Genomic DNA, 12560 nt, shown 5'->3' with positions numbered 1-12560 from the left:
ATAGCTCAATGTTGGGAAATGTGCCAATCGTTTTTTCAATAAATTTGAAAAAAAAATTAAATACTAATTTCTAACTTTAATCTTCCTGAGACCTATTTTTGTTGTGAATTTCAAAGGTTATTTAAATACTAATTTCTAATTATAAAGTTTAAAAAATCAGTAATTTTGGGGAAAAATATTATATTTTGTAACTTTAATATCCTAAAAATAGTTTTTGTATTTTTTTTTATTTGTTATTTAAACTATATAATGTCTTCATGTTTTTTAAATATTATACAACTACATACAGTATGAAAGGGAGCCCAGCCCAGAGCCACATCTGAAGACCAACACATGTCATAGACCTACTGATCAAGCAGCTCCGACACCCAAGAGCGCCACAACACCCAGCACCACCCCGAGGACCCCCCCCACTACGGCAGCGCAGAACAAGACAGCGAACTTCCCGAAAACAACATGGCCCCTCAGCCACACAATAGCTGAATATTGGGACAGATGTGAACAAACTATATGTGAAGGAAGCAATTCGCCCATGAATAACATTGCACACAATGCAAAGTGTAGCGGTGATGTGCTGGACACATCGCAGTATGCACAACACACACTCTCCATGTGCACAAATACTACTAGTGCTTGTAGTATTGTGGACAGTGGGCCCAACCATGTTACGTCAAACATTAGGGAAGATTTCAGTCATGTAGCTGTGTTGTCCTCCCTGTAGGCATAAGCGTAACCGGAGTGGGCTGGTCCGACGTACGCCACTACAGCGTAGGAGTGTGAATAAATAGGCTGGATCTCTGGGCGTGGTTCACTTGTGGGAAAGACACAGAATCTGCCAGGGTGGCGGCAGCCCTCACCTTGCCAAGAGGCCGCTGTCGTGACCGCCAGCCTCCTCAGCCGATCGCTGGCTTCCCAGCGGCACAGCACCACAGACTTATGTCTATACAAACTACTGCCTTCGATATACACTGCGGACAGCAAGGCTCACAATTCACATCGAGTCGCGATTGCAGATGACGCAGTCCAGTAGGCAACAGACATTGCTCAAGTCAACAACACGTGGCTATTTATTTATTTATTTATTTATTTATTTATTTATTTATTTATAGACCACAACATTCATCCCAGAGGATATCACAATGCTAAGGATTACGGTGGTGGGTAGGGTCTGCGAGATTGATGGATCAAAGATGAGTCTTTGGGGAATAGGTGTGTTTTAAGTTTTCTCCTGAAGATATCGTATTCTTTGGTCAGCCAGACTTCGACTGGAAGCTCGTTCCAGTACCGTGCTGCCAGATGCAAGAAGGTACGGCCTCCCGTTCTAGATTTGTTTATCTGTTTTGTTTTGGCAAGAGCAAGGTGTTGTGATCTTAATGCTCTGGTGGGAGTGTACAAGCGTATTTTGTTCTAGAGGATCATGGGGCCTGTGTCGTGGAGTGTCATGTAGGCATGTCCAAGGAGCTTGAAGCATGCTCTTTGATGCATGGGCAGCCAGTGGAGTTGTTTCAGGCAGTCCTTTGCTGAGCTGTATTTGTCTTTGTTGCACACTAGTTTTGCTGCAGCATTCTTCACCACCTGTAGTCGTTTGAATAGGTAATCTGGCATGCCCACGAAGGAGGCGTTGCCATAGTCCAGTCTGCTGACTAGCAGGGCCTGTGTGACTGTTTTTCTGCTTTCCAGGGGGATCAATGGGAATAGCTTTTTTAGAAGTTTCATGGTGGCGATGCTTGTCCCACAAAGAATTCATATGTGGGCCTGCATAGATAGTTTGTCATCGATAGTTACGCCCAAGTTTGTGGCACAGTACTTGGGTGCGGGGGTTTCTCCCAAAGACGAGGGGTACCAGGAAGTGTCCCAGATATGTTTGGCTTGCCCGAGGAGCAGGATCTCGGTTTTGTCTGCATTTAGCTTTAGGCAGCAGTGGTCTGCCATCCAGTTAGCCATTTTGGTGAGGTAGTTGTTAAGTTTAGTTTTGGTATCTTCATGCCCCTTCCCGATAGTGATTGTTAATTGCGTGTCATCCGCGTAGGAGCATACACCAAAACCCCATTTTGTCCCAATTTGTGCCACGGGTGAGACATAGCGGTATAAAAGGGGGTGGTGATGGACGGAGCATCTGAACCAATCAAACACTCACACCCAGTCAACATACCTGGGTTGAATCCATCACCATTCTTTAGCCCACTCTGCCACCCCAGTTAAGACACGGCCATATGCAAATCAGTCTGACCCTGTGCCTTATGGGAACAGTCCAGCCCGAACTGCCAAGCCATGCCTTCCGTGGACCGGAAACAAGCTTCCTAGGACCGGTTTCTGGCATTTCAGCCGTCTTCAGCCAGGCTTGCTTGAATCCAGTGGCAAAGTGAGCAAGGGACTCACGTCTGAGCATACCCTGCCAACTTATGGCGAACAAAGCGGTATAAAAGGGGGTGGTGATGGACGGAGCATCTGAACTATGACTGGATGTGAGTGTTTGATTGGTTCAGATGCTCCGTCCATCACCACCTCCTTTTTTACCGCTTTGTTCGCCATAAGTTGGCAGGGTATGCTCATACGTGTGTCCCTTGCTCACTTTGCCACTGGATTCAATCAAGCCTGGCTGAAAACGGCTGGAATGCCAGAAACCGGTCCTAGGAAGCTTGTTTCCGGTCCAGGGAAGGCATGGCTTGGCAGTTCGGGCTGGACTGTTCCCATGAGGCACAGGGTCAGACTGATTTGCATATGGCCGTGTCTGAACTGGGGTGGCAGAGTGGGCTAAAGAACGGTGATGGATTAAACCCAGATCTTTTGACTGGGTGTGAGTGTTTGATTGGTTCAGATGCTCCGTCCATCACCACCCCCTTTTGTACCGCTTTGTTCGCCATAAGTTGTCAGGGTATGCTCAGACGTGAGTCCCTTGCTCACTTTGCCACTGGATTCAAGCAAGCCTGTCTGAAGACGGCTGGAATGCCAGAAACCGGTCCTAGGAAGCTTGTTTCCGGTCCAGGGAGGGCATGGCTTGGCAGTTCGGGCTGGACTGTTCCCATGAGGCACAGGTTCAGACTGATTTGCATATGGCCGTGTCTGAACTGGGGTGGCAGAGTGGGCTAAATAATGGTGATGGATTAAACCCAGATCTTTTGACTGGGTGTGAGTGTTTGATTGGTTCAGATGCTCCGTCCATCACCACCCCCTTTTGTACCGCTTTGTTCGCCATAGGTTGGCAGGGTATGCTCAGACATGAGTCCCTTGCTCACTTTGCCACTGGATTCAAGCAAGCCTGGCTGAAGACGGCTGGAATGCCAGAAACCGGTCCTAGGAAGCTTGTGTCCGGTCCATTGAAGGCATGGCTTGGCAGTTCGGGCTGGACTGTTCCCATGAGGCACAGGGTCAGACTGATTTGCATATGGCCGTGTCTGAACTGGGGTGGCAGAGTGGGCTAAAGAACGGTGATGGATTAAACCCAGATCTTTTGACTGGGTGTGAGTGTTTGATTGGTTCAGATGCTCCGTCCATCGCCACCCCCCTTTTGTACCGCTACCATAAGTTGACAGGGTATGCTCAGACGTGAGTCCCTTGCTCACTTTGCCACTAGATTCAAGCAAGCCTGGCTGAAGACGGCTGGAATGCCAGAAACCGGTCCTAGGAAGCTTATTTCCGGTTCAGGGAAGGCATGCCTTGGCAGTTCGGGCCGGACTGTTCCCATGAGGCACAGGGTCAGACTGATTTGCATATGGCTGTGTCTGAACTGGGGTGGCAGAGTGGGCTAAAGAACAATGATGGATTAAACCCAGATCTTTTGACTGGGTGTGAGTGTTTGATTGGTTCAGATGCTCCGTCCATCACCACCCCCTTTTGTACCACTTTGTTCGCCATAAGTTGGCAGGGTATGCTCAGACATGAGTCCCTTGCTCACTTTGCCACTGGATTCAAGCAGGTCTGGCTGAAGACGGCTGGAATGCCAGAAACCGGTCCTAGGAAGCTTGTTTCTGGTCCCGGGAAGGCATGGCTTGGCAGTTCGGGCTGGACTGTTCCCATGAGGCACAGGGTCAGACTGATTTGCATATGGCCGTGTCTGAACTGGGGTGGCAGAGTGGGCTAAAGAACAATGATGGATTAAACCCAGATCTTTTGACTGGGTGTGAGTGTTTGATTGGTTCAGATGCTCCGTCCATCACCACCCCCTTTTGTAACGGGTGAGACATAGGCATTGAACAGCATGGGGTTGAGGGATGCTCCCTGCGGGAAACTGCATTTCAGTTGTTTAGGTTTGGATGAAAAGGCCCCTAGCTGTACAGTTTGGGTTCTGTTGCTCAGGTAGGAACTGAGCCATTCAAGGGCTTTTCCATCTATTTCTTTCTCATATAGATTTTCTAGTAGAAGATGGTGGGAGACTGTGTCGAACGCTGCCGACAGGTCTAACAGGATCAGGGCCTCGAGAATTTCTGACATTGTCCATTACGGCTAGCAGCGTTGCCTCTGTGCTATTGGCGGCCCTGAATCCTGTTTGAGAGGGGTCCAGTAGGTTGTTATCTTCTAGGTATTTGGACAGCTGTCTATTGATCAACTTCTCCAACACTTTGGAGAGATACAGAAGTTGAGAAATAGGTCTGTAGTTGACCGAGTTTGTCTGTGCCTGCTTTTGTTAATAGTGGAGTTACTATGTATTGTTTCCATGTCTCCGGGAAGATTGCTGCTTCTAGGGAGTTATTGAAAAGCTGCATGATAGCTGGGGTGAGGGTGGGTAAGATCTGTCTGAAGATAAAATGTGGGCAGGGATCAAGGGTGATCCAGATTTGCTTTCAGTCATGGTTCTGGCAACTTCTGCTTCTGAAATCGGGGCAAAGCTATTCAGTTTGGCGTGGTTATTGAAAGAAGGATCTGATTCTCCCCTGCTAGTGGGGACCACTGGTGTGTTTAGGTTAAATGTTGAGTAAAATTTCCCTACTTTGTGAAAAAGTTACTGATCCTTTTACAGTTCTCTGTTGAAGGGTGCAGCATTTGGGACATGCAGGTAGGTTTGCATAGTTCCTTTATGATTTTGTATAGCTCTTTCGTTGCGGTGGCATTTTCATTTATTCTTTGTGCAAAGTGTGTCCTTTTTGCATTTTTTATGGCATGATTGTAAATTTTGAGAACGGTTTTGTAGGCTAGCTCGTCGGCATCTAGTCGGGACATTCTCCAGGTGTGTTCCCTAGTTTTGCATTTTTTTTTAGTGCTTTGATTTCTGGAGATTTTTCAGAGGTGGTTCTTTTTATGGATTTAGATTTAATTTTGGGGGCACATAGGTTCAAAGTATGGATGATCTCTGTTTCGAGATTCAAAGCGCCTTTTTTGGTGTGGGGAGTACCCAGATGTTCTAGGTTGATGTTTGTTGGCCAGTGGAGTTTGAATGTTTCTGGGGTGACAAGTTTCCAGGTTCTGTAAAATTCGGGAACAGGTAATGCCGGCTGGGCAAATGAAAAGGAGACTAGGGAGTGGTCCGTCCATGTCACTGGTTGAATCTCCTCAATCGAAGTAGTTTCAATGTTGGAGAACAGTAGGTCCAGTGTGTGGCCTGCGTCGTGTGTGAGGCCTTGGATCCATTGTTTGAGATGGAGAATTTGCATGTCATTGTTTAGATGTGTGGACGCTAAGTTGTCTGGCTTATCAAAGTGAATATTAAAATCTCCAACTACCAGGAAGTTTTTATATTTGAGGCAGGTGGGGAATAGTTGTGTGAGCAGCTTCGTGCTGAAATCGGCATGATAGCCGGGGGGTTGTAGATCACTGCTCCCCCTAGTAGGGTGTGATTATCTTTAGATACTTGAAATGCTAGTAATTCGTGCTCACCAAGCTGGGCTACTGTATTGGGGAGGCATTTGAGCTTGTCTTTAAATATTATGGCAAGTACCCCATCTCTTTTCCCTTGCCTATCTTGTCGTACAATTTTATATTTTGGGGGGAGTGCGTTAGCTATATCAGGGCAGTTGTTCTCATCTATCCAGGTTTCGGTTATAAAAACTAGGTCGGGGTTCAGTTCGTTAATAGTGTCTTAGATCTCAAAGGAGTGTTTAGGTAAGGATCTGGCGTTGAAGTATAAGCATTTGATTCTTAGGTCATTTCCCCCTGTTTTGGGTGTTAGTTCTACGTGTGCTAGGATGCACCATTTGCATTTTAAGCACGTGAATGGTCCTTTAATGTATTCAGGAGAGGCTCTAATGCATTTTGTATGGTTGCTCGGGACATATCTGTTGAGCTCAATGAGAGCATTTCTGGAGTAGGTTAACGAGTTTCTGAGGTCTGTGCTGCGAGTGGCAGGGGTCCTGGCACCTGGTCCCGGTCGGACGCGGATGGGCACAGACAGGCTTGCCTTAGGCACGCCTTCGGCGCGCCAGCTGCGCGCACATCGGTTTAAGTAGCGTGTGAGGCGGAGAGACAGCTCCGCCCGCTCTATGACCGGAAACGCTCTGAAGGTGCTAGTGTTTTGGTCTCCACGCCGTCCACACAAATAGCAATCAGCTGCGGGGACTGAGGTGGGAGCCAGGAAGAGCAATGTGCAAAGTAAGCAAGTTTAAACAGTCTGAATGGTTTAAAATCGCTGCAGAGCTTGTTTAAAAAGTGCTATCAGAGTTTAAAAAAAATACTTTATCCCATCAAGGTTTTACCCAAAGAATTATCTGGTGAGGTCAGGCAGCCGCCTACTCACCGCGATCCTTCGAGCACCCACTGGCACATCGGTTTAAGTATCGTGTAAGGCGGAGGGACAGCTCCGCCCCCCTCTATGACCGGAAACACCCTGCGCGTGCTAGTGTTTTGGTCTCCACGCTTTCTACACAAACAGCAATCAACTGCGGGGACCCAGGCGGGAGCTTGGAAGAGCAATGTGCAAAGTAAGCAAGTATAAACAGTCTCAATGGTTTAAAATCGCTGCAGAGCTTGTTTAAAAAGTGCTATCATAGTTTTTATAAACACTTTATCCCATCAAGGTTTTACCCAAAGAATTATCTGGTGAAGTCAGGCAGCCACCTACTCACCGCGATTCTTCGAGCGCACGCTGGCACATCGGTTTAAGTAGCCTGTGAGGTGGAGGGACAGCTCTGCCCCCTCTATGACCGGAAACGCCCTGCGCATGCTAGTGTTTTGGTCTCCATGCCCTCCACACAAACAGCAATCAGCTGCGGGGACCGAGGCGGGAGCCGGGAAGAGCAATGTGCAAAGTAAGCAAGTATAAACAACCTGAATGGTTTAAAATCACTGCACAGCTTGTTTAAAAAGCTCTATCACAGTTTTTAAAGACACTTTACCCCATCAAGGTTTTACCCAAAGAATTATCTGGTGAGGTCAGGCAGCCGCCTACTCACCGCGAATGCTATGTGCCCTTCCTCATCCACTGCCTCCTGTCTCCACTGCGGTGAATAGGGCTCAAGTACAGCTCGAGCCGCTATTGCAGATGATGCAGTCCAGTTAGCAACAGACATTGCTTAAGTTAACACGACGTGCCTGTGTGCTCTTCCTGACCGCTGCATCCAGCTTACTCTGCGGTGAGGAGGGCTCACAATACAGAACGAGTCACGATTGCAGATTACGCAGTCCAGTAAGCAACAGGCATTGCTCGTCAACTCCACGTGCCTGTGGGCGCTTCCTCACCTCTGCCTCCTGCCTCCACTGCGGTGAGTAGGGCTCACAATACAGATCGAGTCAGGATTGCAGATGACGCAGTAGGCAACAGACATTTTTACCAATACGGCCTGCCCGGATGACGCATCATTGGCACAGTAGATCCCACACGTGCAACTGTGTCCTGAGTCCTGAATGGCAGCGACCCCGAGTCCGTGGCACTGACCACAGCAACAGACTCCCTTCGATCAGTGAGACATATTATCACTCAAAAATCGAATAGAGGAAGAATTCAATAGACAAAGGACATTGCCCTGTGTGTGCCCCACCCAGAACAACCATCATTGCAGAATACGAACACGCTCAGTGCCAAAGGTGCTACTAACTCACTGCTCCATAAGTCATCACCATGTGGTCGTATTCATGCAGAATTCAATAGACAAAAGACATTGCTCCAAGTGCGCCACCCCGGACCACGCATCATTGCAGGGTACGTACACGCTGAGCACCAAAGGTACTACTAACTTAGTACACCATGAGTCATCACCACTTGGCTTTATTAAGGCAGAATTCAATAGACAAAAGACATTGGTCCAAGTGTGGCCCCCCCTGGACCACGCATCATCGCAGGGTACGTACACGCTCAGCCCTAAAGGTACTACTAACTCAGTGCCCCATAAGTCATCGCAAGGAAGAATGAACAGTTTTATGTCAGCAGTAAGGCATACTTACGCCAGGACACCTCTGGGTAGCAGAGCACTTTAAAAATCTTATTAACATAACATAACATAACTTTCACACCGCCAGCCATATTATGATGGTGTAGAAAGTATGCTTTTCCACTGCGGCTTTTCCGCCGTGGAAAAGCATACAGACCTTCACTTCGGGGGCCCGTTGCGGGCCCCCTGGGTGAAGGGGGGGTGGGGGATGCACATGGGGGTACCTATGGTACCCCCCTGCATTTGCGTGAACAAAGCAGCAGGCACCGCACGTTGCCTGCCGCTTTGTGCATGCAAATGCACAACTTACATTTTTAACATTGTGGCGGGTGCTGCTTAAAGCAGCATCCGCCCCAATGTTAAAAATACAGGATGTGACCGCCAGGGTGGCGGTCACATCCTAATTTGCACGGAGGGACCGCCGCTGCCCCTGCGGACGGTCCCTCCTACTCTATGATGGTGGACGGACTCAGGTCCGTCCGCCATCATAATCGCCCCTAAGTATAATGTCCCTCAAATCTACACAACATCCTTTTAGTATCCTTACTTCAAGAACTTGTTTTATATCACGTGGTGCCACTGAACCTGAACTACACAAGCCGATTGTCACGACGTCAATGGTTATATACCACTAACCTCTAAGAGATGTCAGCAGGAACGATGGATAGATGAGAATCCCCCCTCCTCTCCAGAACGCACAACACACAGTGTAAAAGAAACACAACTATGTATATATGCCCCCTGGGGAAAAGGGAAGTGGATAAAATAATAAAGGTTGTTCCAGAGAGGCTTCTGAAGGTATATCGGTATGTCGTCCACCCACTCTCTCGCTGGTCTCTAAGAACCCCAGGTAGTATACTGCAAGTAAGGGAAGAACAAGAAACCATCAATTAGGAACCCAACACTTCTCAGGAATTAAAGAAACATAACATTTCTAGATGGGTAAATACTAACTACTGTGGTGGATTTGAACTCCAGTAGTACTCTCAGGAATCAATCCAAGTAACAGCAAAATAATCCCATGTGGAATCGAACAACTTCCTCAAGATCAGCAAGAGAAACGGTAGCAGTACAAAATCAGCAAGGGAATCCCAATAAAGGCAAAATCAGCAAGGAATGATAAGCAAAGAAAAACAAAATCAGCAAGGAGTCTCCTCATGCAGCACGTACCGGTACCGGCATGTCAGGATTCACAAAATAGTATCTCTCAAGAAAGAACTCCAGTGACGGAGACGACAACGCGCTCCTGCGCGGGTCTCACAAACGTCACTGAAATAGCGAGACCGCCCGTCTTATAAATGCGGGGACTCGCTAACATAACTGGACGAAGACATGAGTCTCTAGAATTGCAGAAGAACAAAAACCGTTCCGGTCGAGGCAAGCAAAGTACCTGGAATCAGCTCCAAGGAGCAGGCAAGGGCTCCGTCACTTTCTCAAACAGGGTCCTGATTGACAAGCCCAGAGCCGTTACCTCGGAAGGCTTTTGTCGACACAGCGCTTCCGGGTCCGTTCCTTCTGTGCCTCTGGGAACTGTAGTTCCGCATACGCCAGGCTCCCTCCGGTGGCGGTATGCGGTTACTACATCGTCTGACAGACGCTGTAAATCCCTTTCCTTTCCTGGCACCCCACGTAATCGCTACAGAGCCCCCTCTCGAGGACCGACGTCCCGGCGGTCGACCAGGCCTGCCAGGATTCGCAGCATGAAACTGTTCCACCAACAGAGGACAATGCATGTTGGCTGAAGGTTCCCAGGTTCTGTCCTCCACCCCAAACCCTTTCCATGAGACAAGGTACTGCAACCTCCCACGGGACAAACGGGAATCTAGAATCTCCTCCACCTCATACTCTTCATCACCGTCCAGATCAATGGGGCCAGGACGCGAGGGAAGACGCATACCCACCCGACAGGGACAAAGCAGGGACACATGAAACACGGGGTGGATACGCCAAGAAAGGGGGAGTGACAAACGGACCGCCACAGGGTTTACTAGCCCCTCAATTCCATAGGGCCCTATGTACTTGGGAGCCAACTTACCCCTCCCCTTCAGACGCAGGTTCTTAGTGGATAACCAAACCTTATCCCCAACCTTGTACTCGGGTTCAGGGACCCGCTTCCGATCAGCACAACGTTTCTGAGCTGCTTGAGAAAGAGCCAATTGGCTTCTAGCGTCAATCAATACAGCCCGTAGGTGAGCATGATGCTCCTGAATAGAAGGGTGAGTGGAGGTGACTGGCCATTCAAAGGGGAGCATATCAAGATGGAACCCATATAGACAAAAGAATGGTGAGCACCCTAATGTGGAGTGTTCAGCGTTATTATAGGCGAATTCCGCCATCCACACCAGAGGGAACCAGTCATCTGAGTTCTGCAGTGCGAAGCAACGTAGATATTGTTCCAGGGACTGGTTAAGTCGCTCGGTTTTACCATCAGTCTGGGGATGGAAACTGGTAGATAACCGAGCTTCTATGTGCAGTGCCTGACAGAGAGCTTTCCAAAAGCGAGAGGTAAATTGGGATCCCCTGTCTGTGATTAGGACTCTGGGTATACCATGGGCTCTCACTACATGCTGGAGAAATACCAAAGCCAATTCGGAGGAGGAAGGCAGCTTTTTCAGGGGAATGAAATGACCCATTTTAGTCAAATGATCAATCAAGACTAGAATCGTGGTATAAGTCTCACAAGGGGGCATTTCAACAATAAAATCCATCGACACAGTATGCCAAGGAGAAGGAGGAATTGGAATTGGAATGGGGCGTAGCAACCCCACAGGTTTGGAATGGCTGGATTTACTCTGAGCACAGACAGCACATTTTTGTACATAGTCTTTAACATCTTTACGCAACGAGGGCCACCAAAAGGATCGCTCTATACCGGCGATGGTCTGGTATTCCCCCAGATGACCTCCCAACGTAGAATCATGAAACCAAGGCATGATTTGTTCCTGGAGCGTGCTCAGAGGGACGTAAAGAGCGTGATAATGGTACAACAGATCATCCTTGGAGCTTCTATGTACCGGATCTTCCTGTATCCATGAAGCGACATCAATCCCAGACACAGCTACTTTTACATCGTCAAGGAAGTCTTGCGACGTCACAAAAGCCAGCGTCGACTCCGGAAAAGCCGAGGGAGAAAGGATAGTGGGAGGTACTGTATCGCAATCCTGAAAAGGTTCTGTGAGGTCGACCCTACGGGATAGAGCGTCTGCCTTACCATTCTGGGGTCCAGGTCTGTATTTAATGATGAAATCATAATCCGAGAAAAAGAGCGACCACCTTAGTTGCCTTGGCGTCAATGCTCTTGCAGTTTTGAGAAATAACAGATTCCGATGATCCGTACACATCTCGACAGTATGCAGAGCTCCTAACAAGTGATGCCTCCACTCTTCACAGGCCCGTTTAATGGCCAGCAGTTCTTTGTCTGTGATAGAGTAGTTCACCTCACATGGTGTAAGTTTTCTGGTATAGAAGGCCACCGGATGTAATTGTCCCGTATCTGGATGACGCTGGGACAATACCCCACCCAATGCATACTGTGAGGCATCTGTCTCCACCACAAACGGCATATTGGGATCTGGATGCCGCAGGATGGGAGCTTGAGTGAACCGCTGTTTCAACGTTTCAAATGCTTGATTAGCTTCTGGAGTCCAATCAAAAGGTACATTCTTTCTCAGCAGTTTAGATATTGGAGTGATGATGCGAGAAAAGTCTTTAATAAATTGCCTGTAATAATTAGCAAACCCCAGAAAACTCTGCACAGATTTAACATGAGTAGGGGCTGCCCACTGGGTTATTGCTTCTACTTTGCTCATGTCCATTTGGAATCCCTGGGCGTTGATGACATATCCCAAAAAAGCCACTTCACTGACATGAAACAGGCACTTGTCTAATTTGGCAAACAGGGAATGTACACGAAGGCGATCCAGAACTGTTTTAACATGGCAAATGTGTTCTTGGGAGTTACGGGAATAGACCAAAATATCATCGATATATACAATGCAGATTGTTTCCAGTAGTCCGCTTAGTACTTCATCCATGAAGTACTGGAAAGCGGCAGGGGCGTTGCATAGCCCAAAAGGCATTACTTGGTACTCAAATGAGCCAAACTTTGTGCGAAAGGCGGTTTTCCATTCATCACCTGGCTTTACTCGTACCAGGTGATAGGCACCTCGGAGGTCCAATTTGGTGAACACATGTGCCCCTCGAAGCTGGTCCAAGAGTACTGGTATGAGGGGCAATGGGTATCTACTTTTTGTTGTAGTCTAT

Source organism: Lissotriton helveticus, chromosome 1_1 (assembly GCF_964261635.1).
Source record: "Lissotriton helveticus chromosome 1_1, aLisHel1.1, whole genome shotgun sequence".
Taxonomy (NCBI): domain Eukaryota; kingdom Metazoa; phylum Chordata; class Amphibia; order Caudata; family Salamandridae; genus Lissotriton; species Lissotriton helveticus.
The sequence above is the reverse complement of the archived record's forward strand: the minus strand, read 5'-3'. Positions refer to the sequence as shown.